Source organism: Dendrobates tinctorius, unplaced genomic scaffold (genome assembly GCF_039654945.1).
Source record: "Dendrobates tinctorius isolate UK_male_01 unplaced genomic scaffold, ASM3965494v1 ptg000079l, whole genome shotgun sequence".
NCBI classification, from domain to species: Eukaryota; Metazoa; Chordata; class Amphibia; order Anura; family Dendrobatidae; genus Dendrobates; species Dendrobates tinctorius.
Genome location: NW_027361747.1, coordinates 25,493,972 through 25,520,391, shown reverse-complemented (window position 1 = coordinate 25,520,391; position 26,420 = coordinate 25,493,972). Strand labels below are relative to the sequence as shown.

Sequence of the window (26,420 nt, the reverse complement as noted above, 5' to 3'; positions counted from 1 at the left end):
GGACAAGCGCAGATAAAGGTTAGCCAGGTCCATGCAGACATTTCAGGTCCAACCTCCACACTGCCCGACCAGCACCACAGATAAAGGACGATCCAGGCCCAGATACAGGTGCGTAATCAAATAAAGCCTAGGGCAGGGCAGGGCCGCTGTTAATGTGAACAGCAGCCTAGATCAATCACTAAGAAAACAGAAAGAATAGCGTACATGACCCAGCGCGCACGGCTACAGTGGTGGTCAGCCACAAAACCAATATCAAGAAAAAAGAGGGGGAGAAGCCAGCGCTGCTTGTGGTCAGAACGTAATACATAAAGTGTGAAAACACACATTGGTTTCTATCTGTATTCAAAAATGAGACATTTAGCAAAAAATTGATCAATTGTTTGAGCTACCCCGCCACGTCAAGGCAGTCTCGTATGGGGAGTCCTACTCTACGTTTTTTATGTTCGCTGTGCCATTGCGGCCTCCTAAATGTATAAAAGCAAGGCCTCATTACATGCACACTGTACCTCAAGCATTTCAAAATCGTTCCTATGGCACCAGAGGACAAGCGCAGATAAAGGTTAGCCAGGTCCATGCAGACATTTCAGGTCCAACCTCCACACTGCCCGACCAGCACCACAGATAAAGGACGATCCAGGCCCAGATACAGGTGCGTAATCAAATAAAGCCTAGGGCAGGGCAGGGCCGCTGTTAATGTGAACAGCAGCCTAGATCAATCACTAAGAAAACAGAAAGAATAGCGTACATGACCCAGCGCGCACGGCTACAGTGGTGGTCAGCCACAAAACCAATATCAAGAAAAAAGAGGGGGAGAAGCCAGCGCTGCTTGTGGTCAGAACGTAATACATAAAGTGTGAAAACACACATTGGTTTCTATCTGTATTCAAAAATGAGACATTTAGCAAAAAATTGATCAATTGTTTGAGCTACCCCGCCACGTCAAGGCAGTCTCGTATGGGGAGTCCTACTCTACGTTTTTTATGTTCGCTGTGCCATTGCGGCCTCCTAAATGTATAAAAGCAAGACCTCATTACATGCACACTGTACCTCAAGCATTTCAAAATCGTTCCTATGGCACCAGAGGACAAGCGCAGATAAAGGTTAGCCAGGTCCATGCAGACATTTCAGGTCCAACCTCCACACTGCCCGACCAGCACCACAGATAAAGGACGATCCAGGCCCAGATACAGGTGCGTAATCAAATAAAGCCTAGGGCAGGGCAGGGCCGCTGTTAATGTTAACAGCAGCCTAGATCAATCACTAAGAAAACAGAAAGAATAGCGTACATGACCCAGCGCGCACAGCTACAGTGGTGGTCAGCCACAAAACCAATATCAAGAAAAAAGAGGGGGAGAAGCCAGCGCTGCTTGTGGTCAGAACGCTATTCTTTCTATTTTCTAGCCCTGCCCTAGGCTTTATTTGATTACGCACCTGTATCTGGGCCTGGATCGTCCTTTATCTGTGGTGCTGGTCAGGCAGTGTGGAGGTTGGACCTGAAATGTCTGCATGGACCTGGCTAATCTTTATCTGCGCTTGTCCTCTCTGGTGCCATAGGAGCGATTCTGAAATGCTTGAGGTACAGTGTGCATGTAATGAGGTCTTGCTTTTATACATTTAGGAGGCCGTAATGGCACAGTGAATATAAAAAACGTAGAGTAGGACTCCCCATACGAGACTGCCTTGACGTGGCGGGGTAGCTCAAACAATTGATCAATTTTTTGCTAAATGTCTCATTTTTGAATACAGATTGAAACCTATGTGTGTTTTCACACTTCTTGTATTACGTTCTGACCACAAGCAGCGCTGGCTTCTCCCCCTCTTTTTTCTTGATATTGGTTTTGTGGCTGACCACCACTGTAGCCGTGCGCGCTGGGTCATGTACGCCATTCTTTCTGTTTTCTCAGTGATTGATCTAGGCTGCTGTTCACATTAAACGGCAGCCCTGCCCTGCCCTAGGCTTTATTTGATTACGCACCTGTATCTGGGCCTGGATCGTCCTTTATCATGTGGTGCTGGACAGGCAGTGTGGAGGTTGGACCTGAAATGTCTGCATGGACCTGGCTAATCTTTATCTGCGCTTGTCCTCTCTGGTGCCATAGGAGCGATTCTGAAATGCTTGAGGTACAGTGTGCATGTAATGAGGTCTTGCTTTTATACATTTAGGAGGCCGTAATGGCACAGCGAATATAAAAAACGTAGAGTAGGACTCCCCATACGAGACTGCCTTGACGTGGCGGGGTAGCTCAAACAATTGATCAATTTTTTGCTAAATGTCTCATTTTTGAATACAGATTGAAACCTATGTGTGTTTTCACACTTCTTGTATTACGTTCTGACCACAAGCAGCGCTGGCTTCTCCCCCTCTTTTTTCTTGATATTGGTTTTGTGGCTGACCACCACTGTATCCGTGCGCGCTGGGTCATGTACGCCATTCTTTCTGTTTTCTCAGTGATTGATCTAGGCTGCTGTTCACATTAAACGGCAGCCCTGCCCTGCCCTAGGCTTTATTTGATTACGCACCTGTATCTGGGCCTGGATCGTCCTTTATCATGTGGTGCTGGACAGGCAGTGTGGAGGTTGGACCTGAAATGTCTGCATGGACCTGGCTAATCTTTATCTGCGCTTGTCCTCTCTGGTGCCATAGGAGCGATTCTGAAATGCTTGAGGTACAGTGTGCATGTAATGAGGTCTTGCTTTTATACATTTAGGAGGCCGTAATGGCACAGCGAATATAAAAAGCGCAGAGTAGGACTCCCCATACGAGACTGCCTTGACGTGGCGGGGTAGCTCAAACAATTGATCAATTTTTTGCTAAATGTCTCATTTTTGAATACAGATTGAAACCTATGTGTGTTTTCACACTTCTTGTATTACGTTCTGACCACAAGCAGCGCTGGCTTCTCCCCCTCTTTTTTCTTGATATTGGTTTTGTGGCTGACCACCACTGTAGCCGTGCGCGCTGGGTCATGTACGCCATTCTTTCTGTTTTCTCAGTGATTGATCTAGGCTGCTGTTCACATTAAACGGCAGCCCTGCCCTGCCCTAGGCTTTATTTGATTACGCACCTGTATCTGGGCCTGGATCGTCCTTTATCATGTGGTGCTGGACAGGCAGTGTGGAGGTTGGACCTGAAATGTCTGCATGGACCTGGCTAATCTTTATCTGCGCTTGTCCTCTCTGGTGCCATAGGAGCGATTCTGAAATGCTTGAGGTACAGTGTGCATGTAATGAGGTCTTGCTTTTATACATTTAGGAGGCCGTAATGGCACAGCGAATATAAAAAACGTAGAGTAGGACTCCCCATACGAGACTGCCTTGACGTGGCGGGGTAGCTCAAACAATTGATCAATTTTTTGCTAAATGTCTCATTTTTGAATACAGATTGAAACCTATGTGTGTTTTCACACTTCTTGTATTACGTTCTGACCACAAGCAGCGCTGGCTTCTCCCCCTCTTTTTTCTTGATATTGGTTTTGTGGCTGACCACCACTGTAGCCGTGCGCGCTGGGTCATGTACGCCATTCTTTCTGTTTTCTCAGTGATTGATCTAGGCTGCTGTTCACATTAAACGGCAGCCCTGCCCTGCCCTAGGCTTTATTTGATTACGCACCTGTATCTGGGCCTGGATCGTCCTTTATCATGTGGTGCTGGACAGGCAGTGTGGAGGTTGGACCTGAAATGTCTGCATGGACCTGGCTAATCTTTATCTGCGCTTGTCCTCTCTGGTGCCATAGGAGCGATTCTGAAATGCTTGAGGTACAGTGTGCATGTAATGAGGTCTTGCTTTTATACATTTAGGAGGCCGTAATGGCACAGCGAATATAAAAAACGTAGAGTAGGACTCCCCATACGAGACTGCCTTGACGTGGCGGGGTAGCTCAAACAATTGATCAATTTTTTGCTAAATGTCTCATTTTTGAATACAGATTGAAACCTATGTGTGTTTTCACACTTCTTGTATTACGTTCTGACCACAAGCAGCGCTGGCTTCTCCCCCTCTTTTTTCTTGATATTGGTTTTGTGGCTGACCACCACTGTAGCCGTGCGCGCTGGGTCATGTACGCCATTCTTTCTGTTTTCTCAGTGATTGATCTAGGCTGCTGTTCACATTAAACGGCAGCCCTGCCCTGCCCTAGGCTTTATTTGATTACGCACCTGTATCTGGGCCTGGATCGTCCTTTATCATGTGGTGCTGGACAGGCAGTGTGGAGGTTGGACCTGAAATGTCTGCATGGACCTGGCTAATCTTTATCTGCGCTTGTCCTCTCTGGTGCCATAGGAGCGATTCTGAAATGCTTGAGGTACAGTGTGCATGTAATGAGGTCTTGCTTTTATACATTTAGGAGGCCGTAATGGCACAGCGAATATAAAAAACGTAGAGTAGGACTCCCCATACGAGACTGCCTTGACGTGGCGGGGTAGCTCAAACAATTGATCAATTTTTTGCTAAATGTCTCATTTTTGAATACAGATTGAAACCTATGTGTGTTTTCACACTTCTTGTATTACGTTCTGACCACAAGCAGCGCTGGCTTCTCCCCCTCTTTTTTCCTGAGTACTGATATAGTCTTTTTGAAGCCTAGCATCTTCAGGGCTTTTTTCCCTATCAGCTGTTGGCTCTTTTGATAGGGTTTTGGTGGATTACAGACAGCAGCTTTTCTATCCTGTCCTTTGTAGTTAGCTTGGGCCCCATCGTTTGCTCAGCCTATCTTTCTATCTGTCTGAGTGTTTTTTCATCTTGCTTCACCATCATTATATGTTGGGGGCTGCCTATTGCTTTGGGGTCTGCTCTGGGGCAGTTTAGATTTCCCTTTCTGTCTTTAGGCTATGTAGTTCTCCGGCTGTGATCGAGGGGTCTAGGGCACCATAGGAACCCCCCATGGCTACTGCTAGTTGTTGATAGGTTCAGGGGTCTGTAATCTGATAGCTGCCAACTTCTCTGGTTTTCTGGACTTAGCTAGTATTTCTGTTTTTGCCTCCTAAGGTGACTCATTCATCACAGAATCACCAGCCATACCGCAGATCCTAGGGTACTCAATAGCAGGAAAGAATTGTCAAAAAAAAAAAAGTGTGTTTTTTTTTTCCTCTATATCTCTGAGGCCGTAGGGGGAATTTTTTTCTCTCAATGGAGATAAAGCAATTGTCTGATCGTGTGGAGCAACTCGCTGCGGAAGTGCGGGGAATTTCCACCTACCTTGCTCATTCACATGCTGCTGAAACAAAGATCCCTACTCCTGATGTGTTTTTTGGGGATCGGTCTAAATTTTTGAATTTCAAAAATAATTGTACATTTTTTTTTTGCTTTGAAGCCTAACTCATCAGGGAGCTCCACGCAGCAGGTTAAAATTGTCATCTCTTTGCTGCGTGGCGATCCCCAGGATTAGGCGTTTTCTTTGAAACCAGATGATCCTATTCTGACTAATGTGAACGCATTTTTTCAAGCCTTGGGGTTGTTGTATGACAAACCTAATGCTATTGATCAGGCTGAAAAGACCCTGTTGGCATTGAGCCAGGGTCGAGATTCTGCAGAATTGTACTGTCAAAAATTCCGAAAGTGGGCGGTCCTTACTACCTGGAATGATAATGCCTTGGCAGCTTTCTTTCGGAAGGGTTTGTCAGAAGCCGTAAAAGATACTATGGTGGTATTTCCTGTTCCCTCTGGTCTTGACGATTCTATGTCATTAGCCATTCAGGTTGATCGGCGTTTACGTGAATGCAGGACTGCACGAGAGGTGTTGCCACCTGTTGAACAAGTGTCTGAACCTATGCAATGTGATAGAGTTTTGTCCAGGGAGCAACGTCAGGAGTTCAGAAGGCATAGTAAGCTGTGTTTTTTTTGTGGAGATGCCTCGCATATTATTTCTGTCTGTCCTAAACGAGAGAAATGTTTTGCACATACGTTTTCTGTGGGTGGTGTTCAACCTAAGTTTCTTCTGGCAATTACTCTGATCTGCTCCCTGTCCACATTTTCCGCCAAGGCTTTTGTGGATTCGGGAGCAGCCCTGAACCTAATGGACTTAGATTTTGCTAAACGTTGTGGATTTCCGATGACACCTCTGCGGACGCCTATCCCTTTGAGGGGGATTGATGCTACTCCTTTGGCAAAAAATAAACCTCAGTTTTGGACCCAGGTGGTAATGCGGGTCTCCCCAGACCATCTAGAAAATTGCAGATTTTTGGTGTTGCATAATTTGCATGATACCCTTGTTCTGGGGTTTCCCTGGATGCAAATTCATAATCCAGTTTTGGATTGGAAATCTGTGTCTGTGGTGAGTTGGGGTTGTCGGTATGCCCTTAGTGAGGCTCCGTTTTTTTCCACCTCTCCTCAGTTGCATGATGTTCCTGACTATTTGGCGGACTTTTATGATGTATTTAGTGAGAATGAGTCTGCATCTTTGCCTCCTCATAGGAGTTATGACTGTGCAATTGAACTGAGCCCTGGGTGTAAATTTCCCAAGGGTCAGCTCTTCAATTTATCTGTACCTGAACACGAGGCTATGCGATCCTATATTAAGGAGGCGTTGGAGAAGGGTCATATTAGACCATCCTCTTCACCCTTAGGTGCTGGGTTTTTTTTCGTGGCCAAAAAGGATGGTTCATTAAGGCCTTGTATTGATTATCGTGCCCTCAACAAAATTACTATTAAATATCAGTATCCGTTACCCCTGATTTTGGATCTATTCTCCAGAGTTAAAGGTGCTTGCTGGTTTACCAAGCTTGACCTCAGGGGGGCGTATAATCTTATCCGCATTAAGCATGGGGATGAATGGAAGACGGCGTTTAATACTCCGGAGGGACATTTTGAGTACCTGGTGATGCCTTTTGGGCTCACTAATGCCCCTTCTGTCTTCCAGTGCTTCATGAACGACATTTTCCGAGACTTTGTGGATACATTTTTGATTATCTATCTGGATGATATTTTGATCTTCTCCAAGGATTGGGATTCTCATGTGGAACATGTTCGGACTGTGTTCCGGATCTTGAGGGAGAATTCCCTGTATGTCAAAGGATCAAAATGCCTTTTTGGGGTACAGAGGATTTCATTTTTGGGATTTATTATGTCTCCGTCAACTATTGAAATGGACCTGGCCAAGGTACAGGCCATTTATGATTGGGTTCAGCCCACTTCTTTGAAGGCCCTCCAGAAGTTTTTGGGTTTTGCTAAATTTTATCGGAAATTTATAGCAAAATTTTCTAGTATTGCCAAGCCATTGACTGATCTGACTAAGAAGGGTGCTGATGTGTTGAATTGGTCTCCGGAGGCTGTTTCTTCCTTTCAGGAGCTGAAACGAAGATTCACTTCTGCCCCGGTTTTGCGGCAACCTGATGTCTCACTCCCATTCCAGGTAGAGGTGGACACTTCTGAGATTGGTGCAGGAGCTGTTTTGTCCCAAAAGGATCCTGTAACATCTAAAATGAATCCCTGTGCTTTCTTTTCCCAAAAGTTCTCTCCATCTGAATGTAACTATGATGTGGGGAATCGGGAACTGTAGGCCATGAAATGGGCATTTGAGGAGTGGAGACATTGGTTGGAGGGAGCTAAACATCAAGTCGTGGCTCTTCACTGATCACAAGAATTTGATTTACCTGCAGTCGGCCAAATGCTTGAACCCTAGACAGGCTAGGTGGGCTTTGTTTTTTACACGTTTTGATTTTGTGGTCTCTTTTCTTCCTGCCACTAAGAATGTCAAGGCTGACACTCTCTCTAGGAGCTTCTTTGCTGATTCTCCTGTGGTGACCAAGCCTGCTACCATCTTAGGCGAAGGGGTAGTTCTTTCTGCCATCTCGCCCGATTTGAGAAGTGCTCTGGAAGAGTTCCAGGAGGACAAACCTGAGCGTTGTCCCAGTGGAAAGTTGTATGTTGCTGACCAGTGGAAGAAGAGAGTGATGTCTGAAGTTCATTGCTCTGCATTGGCTGGTCATCCAAGTATTTTTGGTACTAGAGATCTGGTGAGTTGGTCTTTTTGGTGGCCCACCTTGTCTCGTGATGTCAGGAATTTTGTGCAGTCCTGTGGTACTTGCTCCCGGTCTAAACCTTGTTCTCGCTCTAGTGAGTTGTTGATGCCTTTGCCGTCCCCAGGAGGCCATGGACCCATATTTCAATGGATTTCATCTCTGATATGCCTGTCTCTCACAGAATGACCGTTATTTGGGTGATTTGTGATAGGTTCTCTAAGATGGTTCATCTTGTACCACTCCCTAAGTTGCCATCTTCCTCTGAGTTGGTGCCCCTGTTTTTGCAACAGGTGGTTCGCTTGCACGGGATTCCTGAGAACATTGTATCTGACAGAGGAGTTCAGTTTGTGTCTAGATTTTGGAGGACTTTCTGTTCCAAGCTGGGAATTCAGTTGTCCTTCTCCTCTGCTTTTCACCCTCAGACCAATGGGCAGACGGAGAGAACAAACCAGACCTTGGAGTCGTATTTGAGATGTTTTATTTCCGCTGATCAGGATGATTTAGTTTCATTTTTGCCCTTGGCCAAATTTGCTTTAAATAATAGAGCTAGTTCTGCCACTTTGATGTCACCTTTTTTTTGTAACTTTGGGTTTCATCCTCGATTTTCTTCAGGGCAGGTGGAGCTTTCTGCCTGCCCAGGTGTTGACACTGTGGTGGAGAGAATGCACCAGATCTGGGACCAAGTGGTGGATAAGTTATCTCTCTCCCAGGAAAAGGCCCAGCGGTTTTCCAACCGACATAGGACCATTGGTCACCAGTTTAAGGTTGGTGATATGGTTTGGTTATCATCAAAAAATATCGCTATGAAGGTGGCTTCTCCTAAGTTTAAGCCTAGATTTATTGGACCTTATAAGATTTTGGAGATTATTAATCTGGTCTCTTTTCGTTTGGCTCTTCCTGTCACCTTTAAAATCCATAATGTGTTTCATAAGTCCTTGTTGAAGAGGTTAGTTGAACCAGTAGTTCCTGGGGTGGCACCTCCGGACCCTGTATTGGTTGAAAGTAACATGGAATATGAGGTAGCGAAGATACTGGATTCCTGTCTGGCTAGACGGAGACTCCAGTATTTGGTTAAGTGGAAGGGCTATGGTCAGGAGGATAATTCCTGGGTCTCTGCCTCTGATATTCATGCCAAAAGATTGGTGCGTGCCTTTCATCGGGCTCACCCTGATTGCCCTGGTGGGTGGATGAGGGTTCGGTGACCCCTCCTCAAGGGGGAGGTACTGTTGTGAGTTAATTTTCCCCTTCACCATTGAGGTATGATGAACTCCCTCATCTGGTGAAGGAAGGTAGTGAGCAAAAAGGAATTCAGCACACCCCAGCAGGGAATGGCAGAAATCCAGAAAAACAAGGAAAAACAAAACCAAAACACAAATGCAAAAAAGAGAGCAGAGAACTTAGCTTTTGAGGAGCAGGAAACAGACTGGTCTCCTAGAATCCCTCAGAGAGATCACCAGCAAAGCAGAAGGGCGTCGGCTGCCTTATATCCAGTCAGAAATTCCCGTCACCCAGTCATCATCATCCAGCTCAGGTGCTTGGTAATCAGCCTCACTACCTTCCTTCACCAGAAGAGGGAGTTCATCAGACCTCAATGGTGAGGGGAAAATGAACTCACAACAGAGAACAGCTAAGTGGTGAGGGTGCCAGATGTCGTACCCCCACCGACCAGATATTGATAACCTATACTAACGATAGGTCATCAATGGAAAAGGAGTGGATAAGAAGTGTATAACCTCTTCAATGTTTTGGGGGCAGCTTAATCAGTACACTTTACAGCTAGACTGCAATGCAAAATGCCGGTTTTCATAACTCAGGGCCTAAGACACTTATGCACAAATCTAACTCCTTTCTAGTGTGTGTTAAACATAAGGGAAAAAGCAGATTGTGAGTCCCCAAGGGAAGAAGTACTGATGTGTATGGTGGCTGCACTGTAGTTCATGAGAGAGCTATATAAGGAATGGGTCATAACCACAATATTTGTAATAATTACATTGTGTTACCAAGATTTTGTCCCTCGGAACAATTTTGAGTGTTCCTGATAGATTTTTTCATGTTGATTTCAGAAATGACTTCAGATTTTTCCTATCACGTAAGGTTTTTGAGAAATGATACGAAACATTATAATATTCTGTTATAATTCTAAAAACTCATATATGAACTTTTTCTGAAACAGTATATTCTGAATTTTTCACTGAAATAACAAAAATCGCTGATCTACACATATGACAACACTTACTATGCGAATTCCGTGCAGGCGCAGTGAGTCATTCGGCTGACTGTGTACAGAGCATACCACATCTCCTGGGCAGGGGAGGAATCAAAAGACAATACTGACATACTTAGAGCATGGCTGAATGGATCACGACCTTCAATGCCGTTCGCTGTCCCAATGATATGGTTAGAGCAGAGAGATCATGTAACAGATTGCTGGATATCCTGTTACATTTGTAAGGCAGAAGTAGCAAAGAACAACAAGAAATCAATAGAATATCCTAGTCTTCCTTCAGCCATAAGACCAGTGCCACACGATGAAAGTCTTCATGTTCCAAAGCCGCCCAAAGTATGGACAATGGAGGACGATGAAGTTGAACTAACATTGTCAGTGGAAAATGTAACTGCTGCAGACCAGACTTTGAGCCTTCTACATCTAATCCACATCTGTTCAGTCAAGCTGATCTGAGTGACTTGGTGAGAGATTTGAAATTGTCAAAGAGGCATGGATCAAGGCCACAAGAATGGAATCTCTTATTGCCAGGAACAAGAGTTTCTGTTTTTTGCAGTCATCAATAAGACTTTAATCAATTTTTCAACCATGCCGACAGTTTAATATTTTGCAATGATGTATTGGGATTGTTTGGTGTTCTTGGATGAAAATATGACCCGAAGGAATGGCGACTGTTCATTGACTCGTCAGTTTTAAGTCTGAAGGCTGTTTTACTACACAACGGAAATATCTATCCTTCTATACCTATTGGACATGCCGTACACATGAAAGAAACATATAAGAATATGGAATTACTGTTGACCCACATTAATCATAGAAATTATAACTGGAACATATGTGGTGATCTAAAAGTTGTTCCACTTCTTCTTGGACTGCAGCTTGGATATACCAAGCATTGTTGTTTTATTTGTGAGTGGGACAGTCGTGCACGAGAAATGCACTATTTCAGAAAGGACTGGCCACTCCATGAAAACCTGGTTGCTGGACAGAAGAATGTTAAACATAATCCTCTCGTTGATCCAGCAAAGATATTTCTTCCTCCTTTGCATATTAAACTTGGGCTTATGAAGAATTTTGTCAAAGCAATGAGCTAAGAATCAGAAGCCTTTTCTTATTTGCAACAGAAATTTCCAAGAATTAATGATGCAAAGATTATAGAAGGTATTTTTATTGGCCCACAGATCAGAGATATAATGAGTGACAGTAGCTTTGATGGTCTTTTGCAAGGTGCTGAACAAGTGGCCTGGAGAGCTTTTAAAGATGTGACCTTCAACTTCCTTGGCAACAGCAGGGCACTGAACTTTGAATAACTCGAGGACAACATGCTCACAGCATATCATATGATGAAATGCAATATGTCACTAAAAATGCTTTTTCTACAATCTCACTTGGACTTTTTTCCAGCCAATCTTGGTGCCATTAGCGATGAACATGGTGAAAGATTTCACCAAGACATTGCGCTGATGGAGAAGAGGCACCAGGGAAAATGGAGTACGTCAATACTGGCTGACTATTGCTGGAATCTTATTCGAGAAGCATCTGACATGGATTAGAAAACGAAAGCCATCTGCAAAATACTTTTGAACAATTGCTTTTGCTACTGACATTGATGCACATGTATGTAGTGTCTCGGATGTCATAATGTAGAGTATAAACTGATGTTTCTTAACCCCTTACTGCCAGCTGATGGAATAGCACATCAGCTGGCAGTTTTTAACAGCTGACATGTGCTCGTAATAGGCGCGAGTGGAATCGCGATCCGCCCATGCCTATTAAGTAGTTAAATACGCTGTCAAATTGACAGGGGGCATTTAATTCACTTCCGGACGTCGTCCGGAAATACGCACAGCGACAACCCCTGTCACGTGATCGGGGGTCATCGTTGCATTGCCATAGCAACCATAGGACCTCTATGGTTGTTGATGCAGATTGCCTGTAATTCTGCTGCATAGAGGTGATCTAAGCATCACCTCTATGTAGCAGAGGCGATCGCGCTATGGCAGCTTCTAGCCTCCTGTGGAGGCTATTGAAGCATGCCAAAAGTAAAAAAAAGTGTTTGAAAATCTAAAAAAATAAAAAAATCTAAAAATTCATGTCACCCCCTTTCGCTCCAATCAAAATAAAACAATTGAAAAATCAAACCTACACATATTTGGTATCGCCGAGTTCAGAATCGCCTGATCTATCAATAACAAAAAGAATTATACTGATTGCTAAATGGCGTAGCGATAAAAAAATCATAACACCAGTTACTATTTTTGATCGCCACAACATTGCATTAAAATACAATAACAAGCAATCAAAAGAATGTATCTGCACAAAAGTGTTATCATTAAAAACATCAGCTCAGCACACAAAAAAAAGCCCACACCTAACCTGAGAAAAATAGAGATGCTACGGGTCTCAGAAAATTGTGCAATTTTTTTTTTTTTTTAGCAAACTTTGGAATTTTTTTCACCACTTAGATGAAAGAGAACCTAGACATATTTGGTGTCTATGAACACTTAATGACCTGAAGAATCATAATGGCAGGTCAGTGAATCTAGCAAAAAAGCCAAACAAAAATCAACTGTGGGATTGCACTTTTTTTTTGCAATTTCACCACACTTGGAAATTTTTTCCCATTTTCGAGTACACAACATGGTAAAACCAATGGTGTTGCTCCAAAGTACAACTCATCCGGCAAAAATTAAGCACTCACATGGCCATATTGTTGGAAAAATAAAAAAAGTTATGGCTCTGGATAGAAGGGGAGCGAAAAACGAAGACGAAAAATCGAAAAAAGCGCCGGTCATGAAAGGGTTAAAAACCTTACGTGATACAAGACTTTTGGAGCACATATTCATTTTCAGCATATCAAAATATATAAGATACAATAAAATTTTCTTAGGGGACAAGAACTTCCCTGAAATTTTTTTGTGCAGTGTTATCTAGAGCAGTGATGATATAAAATCCATATTGAATATAATTTTTGGGGAGATGGGGGGCAAAATATAACTGCCTAAAGCCAGTATAATACAAGGTGGCAAAATATATTGCGATGGAACTGTTGAATACGCAAAAGAAAATAGCTAAGGCCTCTTTCACACATCAGGTTTTCGCCGTCAGGCGCGATCCGGCGCTTTTGACAAAAACCGGATCCGGCGAAATGCAATGCCGGATCCGGTTTCCCCCCCATTGACTTGCATTAGAGCCGGATCGAGCCGGATGGCCATGCGTTTCATCCGATTTTCGCCGGATCCGGCAATGTGACGCGATCCGGCGTCTGGAAAAAACGGCTACTGTAACGTTTTTTGTCTCCGGCGAAAAAGCCGGACACGCCGGATCCGGCGTGTCCAGCTTTTTCATACAATGAAAGCCTATGAGCGCCGCAATGCGCCTGATCCGGCGATAGCCGGATCCGGCGGCCGGATCCGGTTTTTTTGGTCTGAGCATGCTCCGTAGCTCTGCCCACAAGACATATATAAAAGCAAGACAGTGGGACCCTCAGCCACACCCAACATGACACCCAAGCCAAGAACCAGGAGCAGGAGAAGGCAGCAGACATCTGCAGCAGCACCATCAGCACCACCCCAAATGGAGCAGCATGCTGAACAACGGGAGGGGAGTCCAGCAGCAGATGAGAGACGGTAATTATCAAATCCCCCATTCCTCCAAACTAGGGCTATGGAATATCAAGATATTCATTGGCCCTTTGTTTCTCTTTATCCAATAGATGCAGCAGCAGCAATGGCAGCAGCAGGAACACCACTCACAGCCATGGAGTCTGGCCATGAGGAAGACAGCACATCTTCTTCTGGGAGCCCTCCCTCGCATCGTCAGCGTTTGACGGTAAGTTTTAATTTCCAAAATCCATCATGTCTGTAATATATGTCTATTCATTGCCTTTTATTTCAAAACAGGAATCACAAGATGAAGAGGAGCTCCCAGAAGAAGAAGGAAGGGGTGGACAGACACTTGGAGTGGGCTCACAATTGGTAAGTTTTTTGCACCAAACGCAGAAACACAACATCACACTACACACAACACATAGAAAACAATGTTCTGCAGACCACACACAGCAAACAAATGCCTACATCCAAAGACATAACATTTTTTGTTTTCTTCTCTAGTCTTCCCAATCTGGTGCTCGGCCAAGAGGTCCTCGCAGTGCCTCCCGGGGTCGTCGGCGACAGCAACGCGGCGGTCACCAGCGTGTAAGTATAAATATTTTTGCTTTGTTTTTTTGCACTTTTTATTTCATTTCTTTTGTGGAGGCTAATTATGTTATTTTTGTCTTTTTCTTTAACAGCCTTCACAGCATGCTCCCGACTCTGACGGTGAGGATGGAGGGATTGATGTGGACCGCCTCATCGATCTCGTCAGAGAAAGGGAGCCGCTCTGGAATATGGCTGACCGCCGCCACGCTGACCTTATCGTTACCCGACGACTCTGGGAGGAAATCTGTTCGCTCCTTGTGGACCGCTGGGAGGACCTCAAAGCTCGGGCCCAGATTAAAGAGCGTAAGTATATACAGTACCGGTTGCTTGATTTAAACCAGTGTTTCCCGAACTCCAGTCCTCGTGGTCCCCACGGATCATGTGTTCAGGATTTCTATTTACTTTGGAAATCCTGAAAACATGACCCCTGGGGACCATGAGGACTGGAGTTTGGGAAACACTGATTTTGTATACTAACCACTTTGTCCTTTCTCGTTTCAGGGGAGAGAATTGTGAAGCGGTGGCGGTCTGTGAGGGATCGTTTCAAGAAGGAGTTCAATAAAGAGATGCGGGCCCCGAGTGGATCTGGAGGACGCAGGAGCAAGTACAAGTACGCACGAGCCCTGTCGTTCCTCCGGGAGACAATGCTCACCAGAAGGTAAATATTACACACCACATGTGACAAAAAAATGTTTAGATGTAACTTTTTTTTTTCAGCCAGGGCCATACCATGTCACTATTTTAATTGTTTTTTTTTCTCTTTATTCCACAGCACGGTGAGCAGCACTCGGGAGCCTGCACGATTGGACCCTTCTGAGGCGATCCCTGAGGAGACCGGCACCGAGGGACACTTCGACCGCCCCGGTACATCTGCACCTTCCCAGCCTTCCCACACATTCGACCCATCTGTCCCATCCACCAGCACAGGAGCATCGTGGCCACCTACATTACATGAAGCTGCTGGTGAGGAGATCGCTTTCCCTTTACCCCACCCTTCTGCCCCTGCCACCTCTAGTACACCTGCGGGTACTGGGCGGCAGCAGCAGAGGGGTCAGGAAAAGAGTTATGCGCCAGAGTTCTTGCATCTGAATGCATCTTTCCAGAACTGTCTAAAAGTCTTGTCAGAGAAAATCTCCGCAGGCTTTCAGCAGATCAACTCCAGCATTCTGGAGGTGAAGACACTTCTGCAAACTATGCATTCAGAAGCAAGATCTTCGCCAAACCACACCTTTTTCAGGTCTGTTGTGGAGCGCATGGCAACACTATCTCCTACCCAGCAGATGCATGTAATGCATTCGTGCCATGGTGCTCTACAGCAGGTTACCTCCCAACCTCCACCTCCCACCACTGTAGTTCCTCCACCTGCATCCCCTCCAGCCACTTTCCATCCTCCCCCTCCTATTACATCTGCACCCCCTCCAGCCACTTTCCATCCTCCCCCTCCTATTACATACCAGCAACCTGCCCAGTACCAGCAACCTCCCCAGTACCAGACATCTCCCCACTTCCAGCAACCTGCCCCCGTACCAAACTCCTTCCCCGTACCAAACTCCTTCCCCATACAACTTTCCATCAACATCATCTGCTCCTACAGTCCCTGCCCAACCCTCCACTCCACCGCCCACCACCTCTTCTGCCTCCCACATGTCCACCCATTCTGTAGCTTTTTCCACACCATCACCTCTAACTGTTCCTTCCCCACCACGATCCCAGTCCTCTCTCCACACTCCCATTGTCGAATTGTCCCGCAGCCCCTCCAGCAGTATTTACACCCCACACTACACAGATTTGTAATGTGTGTTTTGTAATAAAAATGCCCAGTTTTTTTTCAAACCTTTATTAAAAAAGTTTTTTTAACTTTAAAAACAGTTTTCAAACAAAAAAATATTTTAAATAAAAGTTAAATTATTGTTTACACTGGTTGTCTGTCATTTCTTTCTGCGGCGAAATATGTTTAAAAAAAAGGTTAAATAAAGGGTATTTAAAAGGTAAAAAGGTATTCAAAACCAGGTATATAACTGTGGGTAAATTTTAGCTTTTTGCCACAGTTGTGTTCCTGGTTGTGTTTGAAGCAAAGTATTTCACCTAAAAAGTTGTTTATTGTTGGTGATTTCCTAACAATGTACACAACTTTTGTTAAAAGGTGAAATTCTTTGCATAAAACACAACCAGGTACACACCTGTGGCCTAAAGCTAAAAATAGAGACCATGACAAGATAGCCAACTTTGGTTGGCAAAGGTATATACTGTTGGTACAGAAGGTACACAAGTTTGGTTAGGGCACAAATCTTTCACACCCTGTCATCCTGCCAGTGTACTCTGCCTTGAGGTGACATAAAGTATAGGGCAAAATTGTCCCTCATTACTGAAACCGTCACAGAACTTCTAGTAGTAATGTCATGGTAATCTTGCAAGGTGGTTTCTTCAGAGGTGTCCGCAATGGAAATGGGTTCCTTGCAGATAACAAAATTGTGGAGTACCACGCAAGCTTTGATCACCTCGTCAACAGTTTCTGTCTTGAGGTTGATCGCAGTCAATAGGACCCGCCGTTTGGCTGTCAGAATACCAAAGGTACATTCAACCATTCTTCTTGCTCTTGTGAGGCGGTAATTAAAAATGCGTTTTGGTCTTGTCAATCCTCTGCTAGAGTACGGTTTCAAAAGGTGTTCTGACAGCTGGAAGGCTTCATCCCCTACACAGACAAATGGCATAGGTGGACCAGATGTTTGCGGCAGCGGTCTAGGTGGTGGGAACTGGAAGGTGTTTCCATACAGTTTACGCCCCATGGCAGACAGTTTGAAAACTTGAGAGTCATTGGAGCGGCCATAGGCCCCAATATCAACAGCAATAAATTTGTATTCTGCGTCAGCGATGGCCATGAGGACAATTGAAAAATATTTCTTGCAATTGAAATATTCCGATCCCGATCCGGCTGGCTTTACAATGCGGATATGTTTCCCGTCCACAGCGCCCAAGCAGTTGGGAAACTGACATATCTGTTGAAACTTGTCAGCAATTTCAATCCACCTCTCTGTTGTGGGCTCTGATAAAAACTCTTCAGCTAAGGAGTCCCACAGTGCACGGCATGTGTACTTCACTATTCCAGATATGGTGGAAATCCCGAGTCTGTACTGGAAATGCAGTGACGAAAGGGATTCTCCAGTTGCAAGAAATCTGTGGGGAATTAAAAAACAATCAATTAGTTTAAAATCACAGCATTTCATACCAAAACTCAGCTATAACACTTGGAGATACAAACTACCACCAACAAGATTGCAGTGAAAGTGTGCTCTGATGCGATCACATCCAATAAATGTGGCTTACCTTAAAGTCACCATCAGACGCTCTGCGGGTGAAACAGAGAAGCGGCAATAGGTGTCCGCTTTTCTTATGAGGTGTGCAATGCGCTCCACCAAGTAATCAAAATTCTCCATTTTCATCCGAACATATCCAAAAAATTTATCCGGGTTTCGTCGAAGGTCCATGCAGAGTGTAGAATAGACCCCACGCGTCATTCTCTTGGCTGTGATGGGGTGGATCCACAAACGTCGTCTACGATGCCTGATGCGCTGCTGTCTCGCTCTCTCCTTCTCCAGAACAATCACCCTCAAACGATTCGCCTCCGCTATAAAATCCGCCAAATTCTTCAAAATATTTCCAATCACAACATCCATCTTCGCCAGTAACTTGCTCTTCTCTCCAACCTGCACTTTCTCCTCGACAACCTGTCAAAGAAGGGCTGTAGGAACACTCTATATATAGTTTTCCAGTAGCCAATCCCGTTCGGAAGGCCACAAGGGTCAATTTTAAAAACCGGATCCGGCGTAATCCGTCGAAAAACGGAGAGAAAAACGGATGAACCGGATGAGACGGATCCGGTTTTGTCTGTCAAGAACAAGACGGATCCGGCAGAAAACCGGATCCGGCACATCAGGTTTTACAAAACATTTGCCGGATCCGGCGTTCCGGCACGACGCCGGATCGCGCCTGACGCCGAAAACCTGATGTGTGAAAGTAGCCTTTAAGTTGTATTTTTGTCATTTAGTTTCTTTATTTCCTAGTGAAGAAAGTCCAAATACTTTCAGTGAAATGTCTTCTATCTTTTGATCTTAGAGCTGAGATGAATATTCCAAGCTTCTTCTAACACTATAATACCAGCCAGTATTGTCAGCTGTAAGTGTCTGAAGTTTTAAGCTCAGTTCAAAGAACAAACGTTGTTTGTGGTGTCTATAATTCTTAGTAGACTCTACTTCAGCTCAAAGGAACTGTTGTGTGTTTTACCATCAATCAAATCATTATCTATGATGGTCTAAGTATCTCTTCTTCACATGTTTGTTTATAATTTCTCCAAGGAAAAATGTGTCCTCTTGTGTTATCCATCACATTCTCTGTAATGGAATTGGCTTTATCAGATTGTTCTGTATAAAGATCAACATTAGTCATTTTCCTGTCTCATGTGCATCATATCTATCACAACTGATCAAGCTTTCAGGACTCTACCTTTCCTCAAATATCTATGCTTAAGTGGAAGTTATCTCAGCCCCCTTGCAATGCGTAGTTTGTGTTACAGCTCGACATACACTGTGTGACACTTCTGTTCACTATTGCAATGATGTTATTTAATGTTCTTATGTTTTCAGGAATACATTCCTTTTGTTACAGTAGTTTTCAGCTAAAACATACTAGATAGCGTTTTTAGAATAAATGATCATTGACTTCAACAGTGGCGCAAATACTACACAAGGGAAATACATTAAACCCATGGGAAGCAGCCTTTTTAACATCGAGGAGAATAATTTTAGAGACATTTTAGTATATAGTCACTATGTGGCGCGAGCACCCTCCTCTTTTCTAACGGGTAGTCCTCGACTGGGCTGCTTCCCATGTGGCTCCTGTGTGGCATGCCGCAATATTGAGAGACCTACGAATTTTAGCTCTTCAGATGACAAACGGATATTTAACTCCTGTACGAATTACTACGTCGTCTATTATGCCACCTGTCCCTGTGGTCTTATCTACAGTACGTGGGTCTCACATCTCGTGAGCTACGGGTTCGCACAAGGGAACATGTTAGGGATGTCAGGGCTGCATCTGGTGTCGATGACATTTCATCTTTGAAGACCATTCTCCGCCATTTTAGAATGAAACATGCCTGTGACCCCGACCTTTTAAGGGTACGGGGCATTGATCGCATTCATGGTGGGATTAGGGGGGTGATCTGAAGAAGAAACTCTCCCAGTTAGAATATAGGTGGATAATTAAACTGGGTACCATGACCCCTTTGGGTCTTAATGAGAAACTTAGTTTCTCATCCTTTTTACAGTCATATGTTAAGGTTTGGGCACCCTTATTAATGTTAACCTTTTTTCTTTAAAACAATTTTGGTTTTTGCAACAGCTATTTCAGTTTCATATATCTAATAACTGATGGACTCAGTTATATTTCTGGATTCAAATGAGGTTTATTGTACTAACAGAAAATGTGCAATCTGCATTTAAACAAAATTTGACCGGTGCAAAAGTATGGGCACCTCAACATAAAAGTGACATTAATATTTCGTAGATCCTCCTTTTGCAAAAATAACAGCCTCTAGTCGCTTCCTGTAGCTATTAATGAGTTCCTGGATCCTGGATGAAGGTATTTGTGACTATTCCTGTTTACAAAACAATTCCAGTTCAGTTAAGTTTGATGGTCGCCGAGCATGGACAGCCCGCTTCAAATCATCCCACAGATGTTCAATGATATTCAGGTCTGGGGACTGGGATGGCCATTCCAGAACATTGTAATTATTCTTATGCATGAATGCATGAATGGTATTTAACTCTTTCCAGCAACTTCACTGAATCATGCATGTGTTCAACCTCTATCATTCATCTTTGCAGCATATATAATGGTATTTAACTCTTTCCAGCAACTTCACTGAATCCTGCATGTGTTCAACCTCTATCATTCATCTTTGCAGCATATATAATGGTATATACTGTAGTTATTTCAACTCACCCTGCTTGTCCCCTTATGCTATTGAGGTCAAGTAACTTTTCAAAGTGGTTTATGATCCATGTAGGCCTGGACACTTGTTATCTGCTAAATACATTTATTGTGTCCTGCTGTCCTAACTTAGTTTGATTGCTAACGAGTAAGGAGAGAACCAAAAAAAAGGAAGATCTTAGAAGTGGCCTTCTATAAATTCAGAGCTAGCCTGGGGAAAGCATTTATGCAGGGGGCATTTATGTACATGTAATCAAAGTACATATATCTAAGTATGCTGGCAGTTATAACATGGCAGTTAGACAGGGCAGGAGACAGGTAAGACACATAAATGTATCTCTTCCCTGTACATTTGGGCAACCCCAAATATTTACCATATGCATTTGTATAATTTATATCCTGGCCTCTGCATTTATACACATTCACCGCCCTGGTATTAACTCTCTACACTCCGTCCATATTGGCCCCTCACTCCTTTCCTCTCCTATGGATAGCACTGATGCTCTTTTCACTTTGCTAAATTGCACAGATCCATTCAGTCCCACCATTCAACATCAGAGACGCTCTCACAAATCCCTTAACCATCTGCTCACTCTTTCTATCCTCCTTCTCCTAGTCGCAGGAGACATTGCTCCCAACCCTGGTCCCTCATGTTATAGAAAGTCAAACCCCCAACTGCTACACTCAAAAATCCTTCTAATCTTATTAATATTCCCTGCATGCCATCTGTCTCTCTTAATTGTGCACTTTGGAATTCTCGCTCAGTGTGTAACAAACTCTCCTTCATTCATGACTTTTTCCTTTCTATTTCTCTTAACCTCCTGGCTCTTACTGAAACCTGAATCCAGCAGTCAGACACTACCACTGCTGCTGCTCTTTCATACGGGGGACTACACTTCTCTCATACCCCAAGATCAGACAATAGAGCAGGTGGAGGCGTTGGTCTGCTCCTATCATCAAAATGTACCTTTCAGGTTATCCCTCAAGTACCCTCACTCATCTTTCCTTCTTTTGAGGTCCATGCCGTCAGACTCTACACCCCCTTCTCCATGCGAGTGGCGGTGGTATATCATCCTCCCGGCCCCTCCCATCAGTTCCTGGATCATTTTGCCACTTGGCTTCCACATTTTCTCTCCTGTGACATCCCTACCCTCATCATGGGCGATTTCAACATCCCCATTGTTCTTCCACTCTCCCCATCTGCTACTCACCTTTTATCTCTAACCTCCTCATTTGGCCTTTTGCAGCTTACTAATTCTCCAACGCATGAAGACGGGAACTCCCTCGACTTGGTCTTCTCTCGGCTTTGTGCAGTGGATGATTTTGCAAACTCCCCTCTCCCGCTCTCTGACCACAACCTTCTTTCATTCTCTATCAAGAACTGCCAGGCTGCTCAGGTCACCCCCACTGCCCATATTTATAGAAACATACAGGCCATTAACACCCAGAAACTTATGAAGAACTTGCACACTTCATTGGCCCCTATCTCCTCCCTTTCATGTCCTGATTCTGCATTGAAGCATTACAATGAAACACTTCAAAGTGCCCTGGATGAATTTGCTCCTCCTATACATAGAACACCACAACACAGACGGCGACAACCCTGGCACACCCTGCAAACACGTTTCCTGCAGCGGTGCTCCAGGTGCGCCGAACGTCTGTGGAGAAAATCCAACCTACCCGAAGATTTCATCCATTATAAGTTTATGCTTCGAACTTACAACATTGCCCTTCACCTCTCAAAACAAACCTATTTCAACACCCTCATCACCTCACTGTCCAATAACCCTAAACGTCTCTTTGACACTTTTCATTCTCTACTCAACCCAAGAGTGCAGGCCCCTACCACGGAGCTTCGAGCTGACGATCTGGCCAATTACTTCAAAGAAAAAATTGACCAGATCCGACAGGAAATTATCTCCCAATCACCTCATACCATGCACTGTCCTCCCTCCCCCACTGCATCTAGCTCACTCTCTGACTTTGAAACAGTCACAGAAGAAGTAAGCAGGCTCCTTGCATCTTCTCGCCCAACCACTTGCACCAGTGACCCATTTCCGTCACATCTATTCCAGACCCTTACCCCTGTTGTCACCCCTCACCTAACTAAAATATTTAACCTCTCTCTCTTCTGGTATCTTTCCCTCCTCATTTAAGCATGCCATCATACATCCACTACTTAAAAAAACATCCCTCGACCAAAACTGTGCCGCTAACTATAGACCTGTTTCTAATCTTACCTTCATCTCTAAACTCCTGGAACGCCTGGTCCACTCCCGTCTTATCTGCTATCTCTCAGAAAACTCTCTTCTTGACCCTCGGTTTCCGCTCTTTACATTCTACTGAAACTGCCCTCACTAAAGTCTCTAATGATCTACTAACAGCTAAATCAAATGGTCATTACTCCATGCTAATTCTCTTGGATCTCTCTGCAGCATTCGACACTGTGGATCATCAGCTCCTCCTCACTATGTGCCGTTCCATTGGCCTCAAGGACACCGTTCTCTCCTGGTTCTCCTCCTATCTCTCTGACCGCTCCTTTACTGTATCTTTTGCTGGCTCCTCCTCCTCTCATCTTCGACTTACTCTCTCATCTTCCCCTTACTGTTAGGGTTCCTCAAGGATCAGTCCTAGGCCCCCTCCTCTTCTCTTTGTATACTGCCCCTATTGGTCAAACAATCAGTAGATTTGGTTTCCAGTACCTGACGACACCCAATTATAATAATCTTTATTTTTAATAATCTTTATTTTTATATAGCGCTAACATATTCCGCAGCGCTTTACAGTTTGCACACATTTTTCATCACTGTCCCCGATGGGGCTCACAATCTAAATTCCCTATCAGTATGTCTTTGGAGTGTGGGAGGAAACCGGAGTACCCGGAGGAAACCCACGCAAACACGGGGAGAACATACAAACTCCTTGCAGATGTTGTCCTTGGTGGGATTTGAACCCAGGACCCCAGCGCTGCAAGGCTGCAGCGCTAACCACTGAGCCACCGTGCTGCCCGGCAATTATACGCTTCTTCTCCTGGCATCACGTCAGCCTTTCTAGAAAACACCGGCAATTGTCTAAACGCTGTGTCTAACATCATGTCCTCACTATATCTGAAACTGAACCTGTCAAAGACTGAACTCCTTGTGTTTCCTCCCGCTACTAATGTACCTATACCCGACATTGCCATTTCCATGTGTGGTTCTACTATTACTCCCCAGCAACATGCCTGCTGTCTTGGGGTCATACTTGACTCTGAGCTTTCCTTTGTCCCCCACATCCGATCACTGGCTCGCTCTTGTTATCTGCACCTCAAAAACATTTCTAGAATTCGACCTTTTCTTACTTTTGACTCTGCAAAAACTCTTACTGTTTCTCTTATTCATTCTCGTCTCGAGTATTGTAACTCCCTTCTAATCGGTCTCCCTCTTACCAAACTCTCCCCCCTCCAATCTGTCTTGAATGCAGCTGCCAGGATCATATTCCTCACCAATCATTACACCGATGCCTCTACCTTGTGCCAGTCATTACACTGGCTACCCATCCTCTCCAGAATCCAGTACAAACTTATTACCCTCACCCACAAAGCCCTCCATGGCTCAGCACCACCCTACATCTCCTCCCTTGTTTCAGTATACCACCTTACCCGCGCCCTCCGTTCTGCTGATGACCTGAGGTTAGTATCCTCAATAATCAGAACCTCCCACTCCCGTCTTCAAGACTATACACGTGCTGCACCAATTCTTTGGAATGCACTTCCCAGGTCAATACGATTAGTCCCCAATCCCCACAATTTTAAGCGTGCCCTGAAAACGCATTTATTCAGACTGGCCTATCGCCTCAACATATTAACCTAATCTATCCCTGTGTGGCACAGCCAAAAGTTTTTTACCATAACCAGGTTCCCCACATCATGTTCCCACATGCTTTATGCATCCATTAGCCCTCTGCATCCGTACTTTTACACACTTAACATTATGGCTGGTCCATACAATCAGGGCAACTGTTACCACCCACCTTTCGTGTCTCCCTTTTTTTCCTCATAGATTGTAAGCTTGCGAGCAGAGCCCTCATTCCTCTTGGTATCTGTTATGATCGATGTGATTATTGTTATGCTGTAATGTATATTGTCTGTACAAGTCCCCTCTGAAATGCAAAGTGCTGCGGAATATGTCAGCGCTATAGAAATAAAATTTATTATTATTATTATTTTTAATGCCTGAGTAGATTTGGAGCGGTGTTTTGGATCATTGTCTTGCTGAAATATCCATCCCATGCGTAACTTCAACTTTGTCACTGATTCTTGCACATTATTGTCAAGAATCTGCTGATACTGAGTTGAATCCATGCGACCCTCAACTTTAACAAGATTCCCGGTGCCAGCATTGGACACACAGCCCCAAAGCATGATGGAACCTCCACCAAATTTTACTGTGGGTAGCAAGTGTTTTTCTTGGAATGCTGTGCTTTTTAGCCTTCATGCATAACGCCTTTTTGTATGACCAAACAACTCAATCTTTGTTTCATCAGTCCACAGGACCTTCTTCCAAAATGTAACTGGCTTGTCCAAATGTGCTTTTGCATACCTCAGGCGACTCTGTTTGTGGCGTGCTTGCAGAAATGGCTTCTTTCGCATCACTCTCCCATACAGCTTCTCCTTGTGCAGTGCGCTGTATTGTTGACCGATGCACAGTGACACCATCTGCAGCAAGATGATGCTGCAGGTCTTTGGAGGTGGTCTGTGGATTGTCCTTGACTGTTCTCACCATTCTTCTTCTCTGCCTTTCTGATATTTTTCTTGGCCTTCCACTTCTGGGCTTAACAAGAACTGTACCTGTGTTCTTCCATTTCCTTACTGTGTTTCTCACAGTGGAAACTGATATCAAAGAAACAATTTTCGGATTCAAACGACTTCGAAACGCGTTGGGAAAATAAAAGTATACAAGTACACAATCTGGAAAGGAGTCGTTTTGTCTAGCAGCGCACGTTTAAATCCGAAAATTGTTTCTTTGATATCTGATGATCTATGGTCACGGCGGGGCCATTTGGATGTGCAGCAGCTTTGACCTCTATTCCTTTATGCCTCTAACTCTCCTGCTATTGGTGAGTATAATAGCTTGAACTGTATCTCTTTTACCTGGGTAAGACCCTATTGCGCTCTTTCTCTTTTAGTTTTAACCACTCACAGTGGAAACTGACAGGTTAAGTCTCTGAGACAACTTTTTGTATCCTTCCCCTGAAAAGCTATGTTGAATAATCTTTGTTTTCAGATCATTTGAGAGTTGTTTTGAGGAGCCCATGATGCCACTCTTCTTAGGAGAATCAAATAGGAGAACTACTTGCAAGTGGCCACCTTAAATACCTTTTCTCATGATTTGATACACCTGGCTATGAAGTTCAAAGCTCAATGAGGTTACAAAACCAATTTAGTGCTTCAGGAAGTCAGTAAAAAGTAGTTAGGAGTGTTCAAATCAAGAAAATGATAAATGTGCCCATACTTTTGCACCGGTCAAATTTTGTTTAAATGCAAATTGCACATTTTCTGTTAGTACAATAAACCTCATTTGAATCCAGAAATATAACTGAGTCCATCAGTTATTAGATATATGAAACTGAAATAGCTGTTGCAAAAACCAAAATTGTTATAAAGAAAAAAGGTTAACATTAATAGGGGTGCCCAAACTTTAACATATGACTGTATAATGGGCTCCTCTGCTGCTGGTGATTCAGCCTTTTGGCTCACTGCTGGAATTATATCCCCTGGTGTTTTACTATCTGTTTTTAATTGTGTGTTCTTTTCTTCCTTTTTTTCTTATTTTTTAGTAATTGTGGATATTCCAATTATTGGATGATCAATTTCCTTCTCCGGACTAGTGGCCCTCCCGCCTCCTTCCCGTGGTATTCTCTATGTGTTACATCTCCTCATATCTATACCAATGAGATGTATTCATCTTTCTATCTCAATGACTGGAACCTGAGACCATCATATCTATGTGTTTTGGACTCATTTAACATTACATTGTTTTATATTTTTATTTAATTACATGTTATTTACTCAA

General features: G+C 44.0%; 1 long non-coding RNA gene across 1 annotated transcript; it reads left to right on the top strand.

The window, feature by feature from the left end:
* Nucleotides 1–1,752: 1,752 nt before the first annotated feature.
* On the top strand, nucleotides 1,753–26,420 carry LOC141096844 (uncharacterized). The gene is made up of 2 exons (XR_012233797.1): nucleotides 1,753–4,301; nucleotides 26,185–26,420. It is a non-coding gene; the product is annotated as an uncharacterized lncRNA (long non-coding RNA).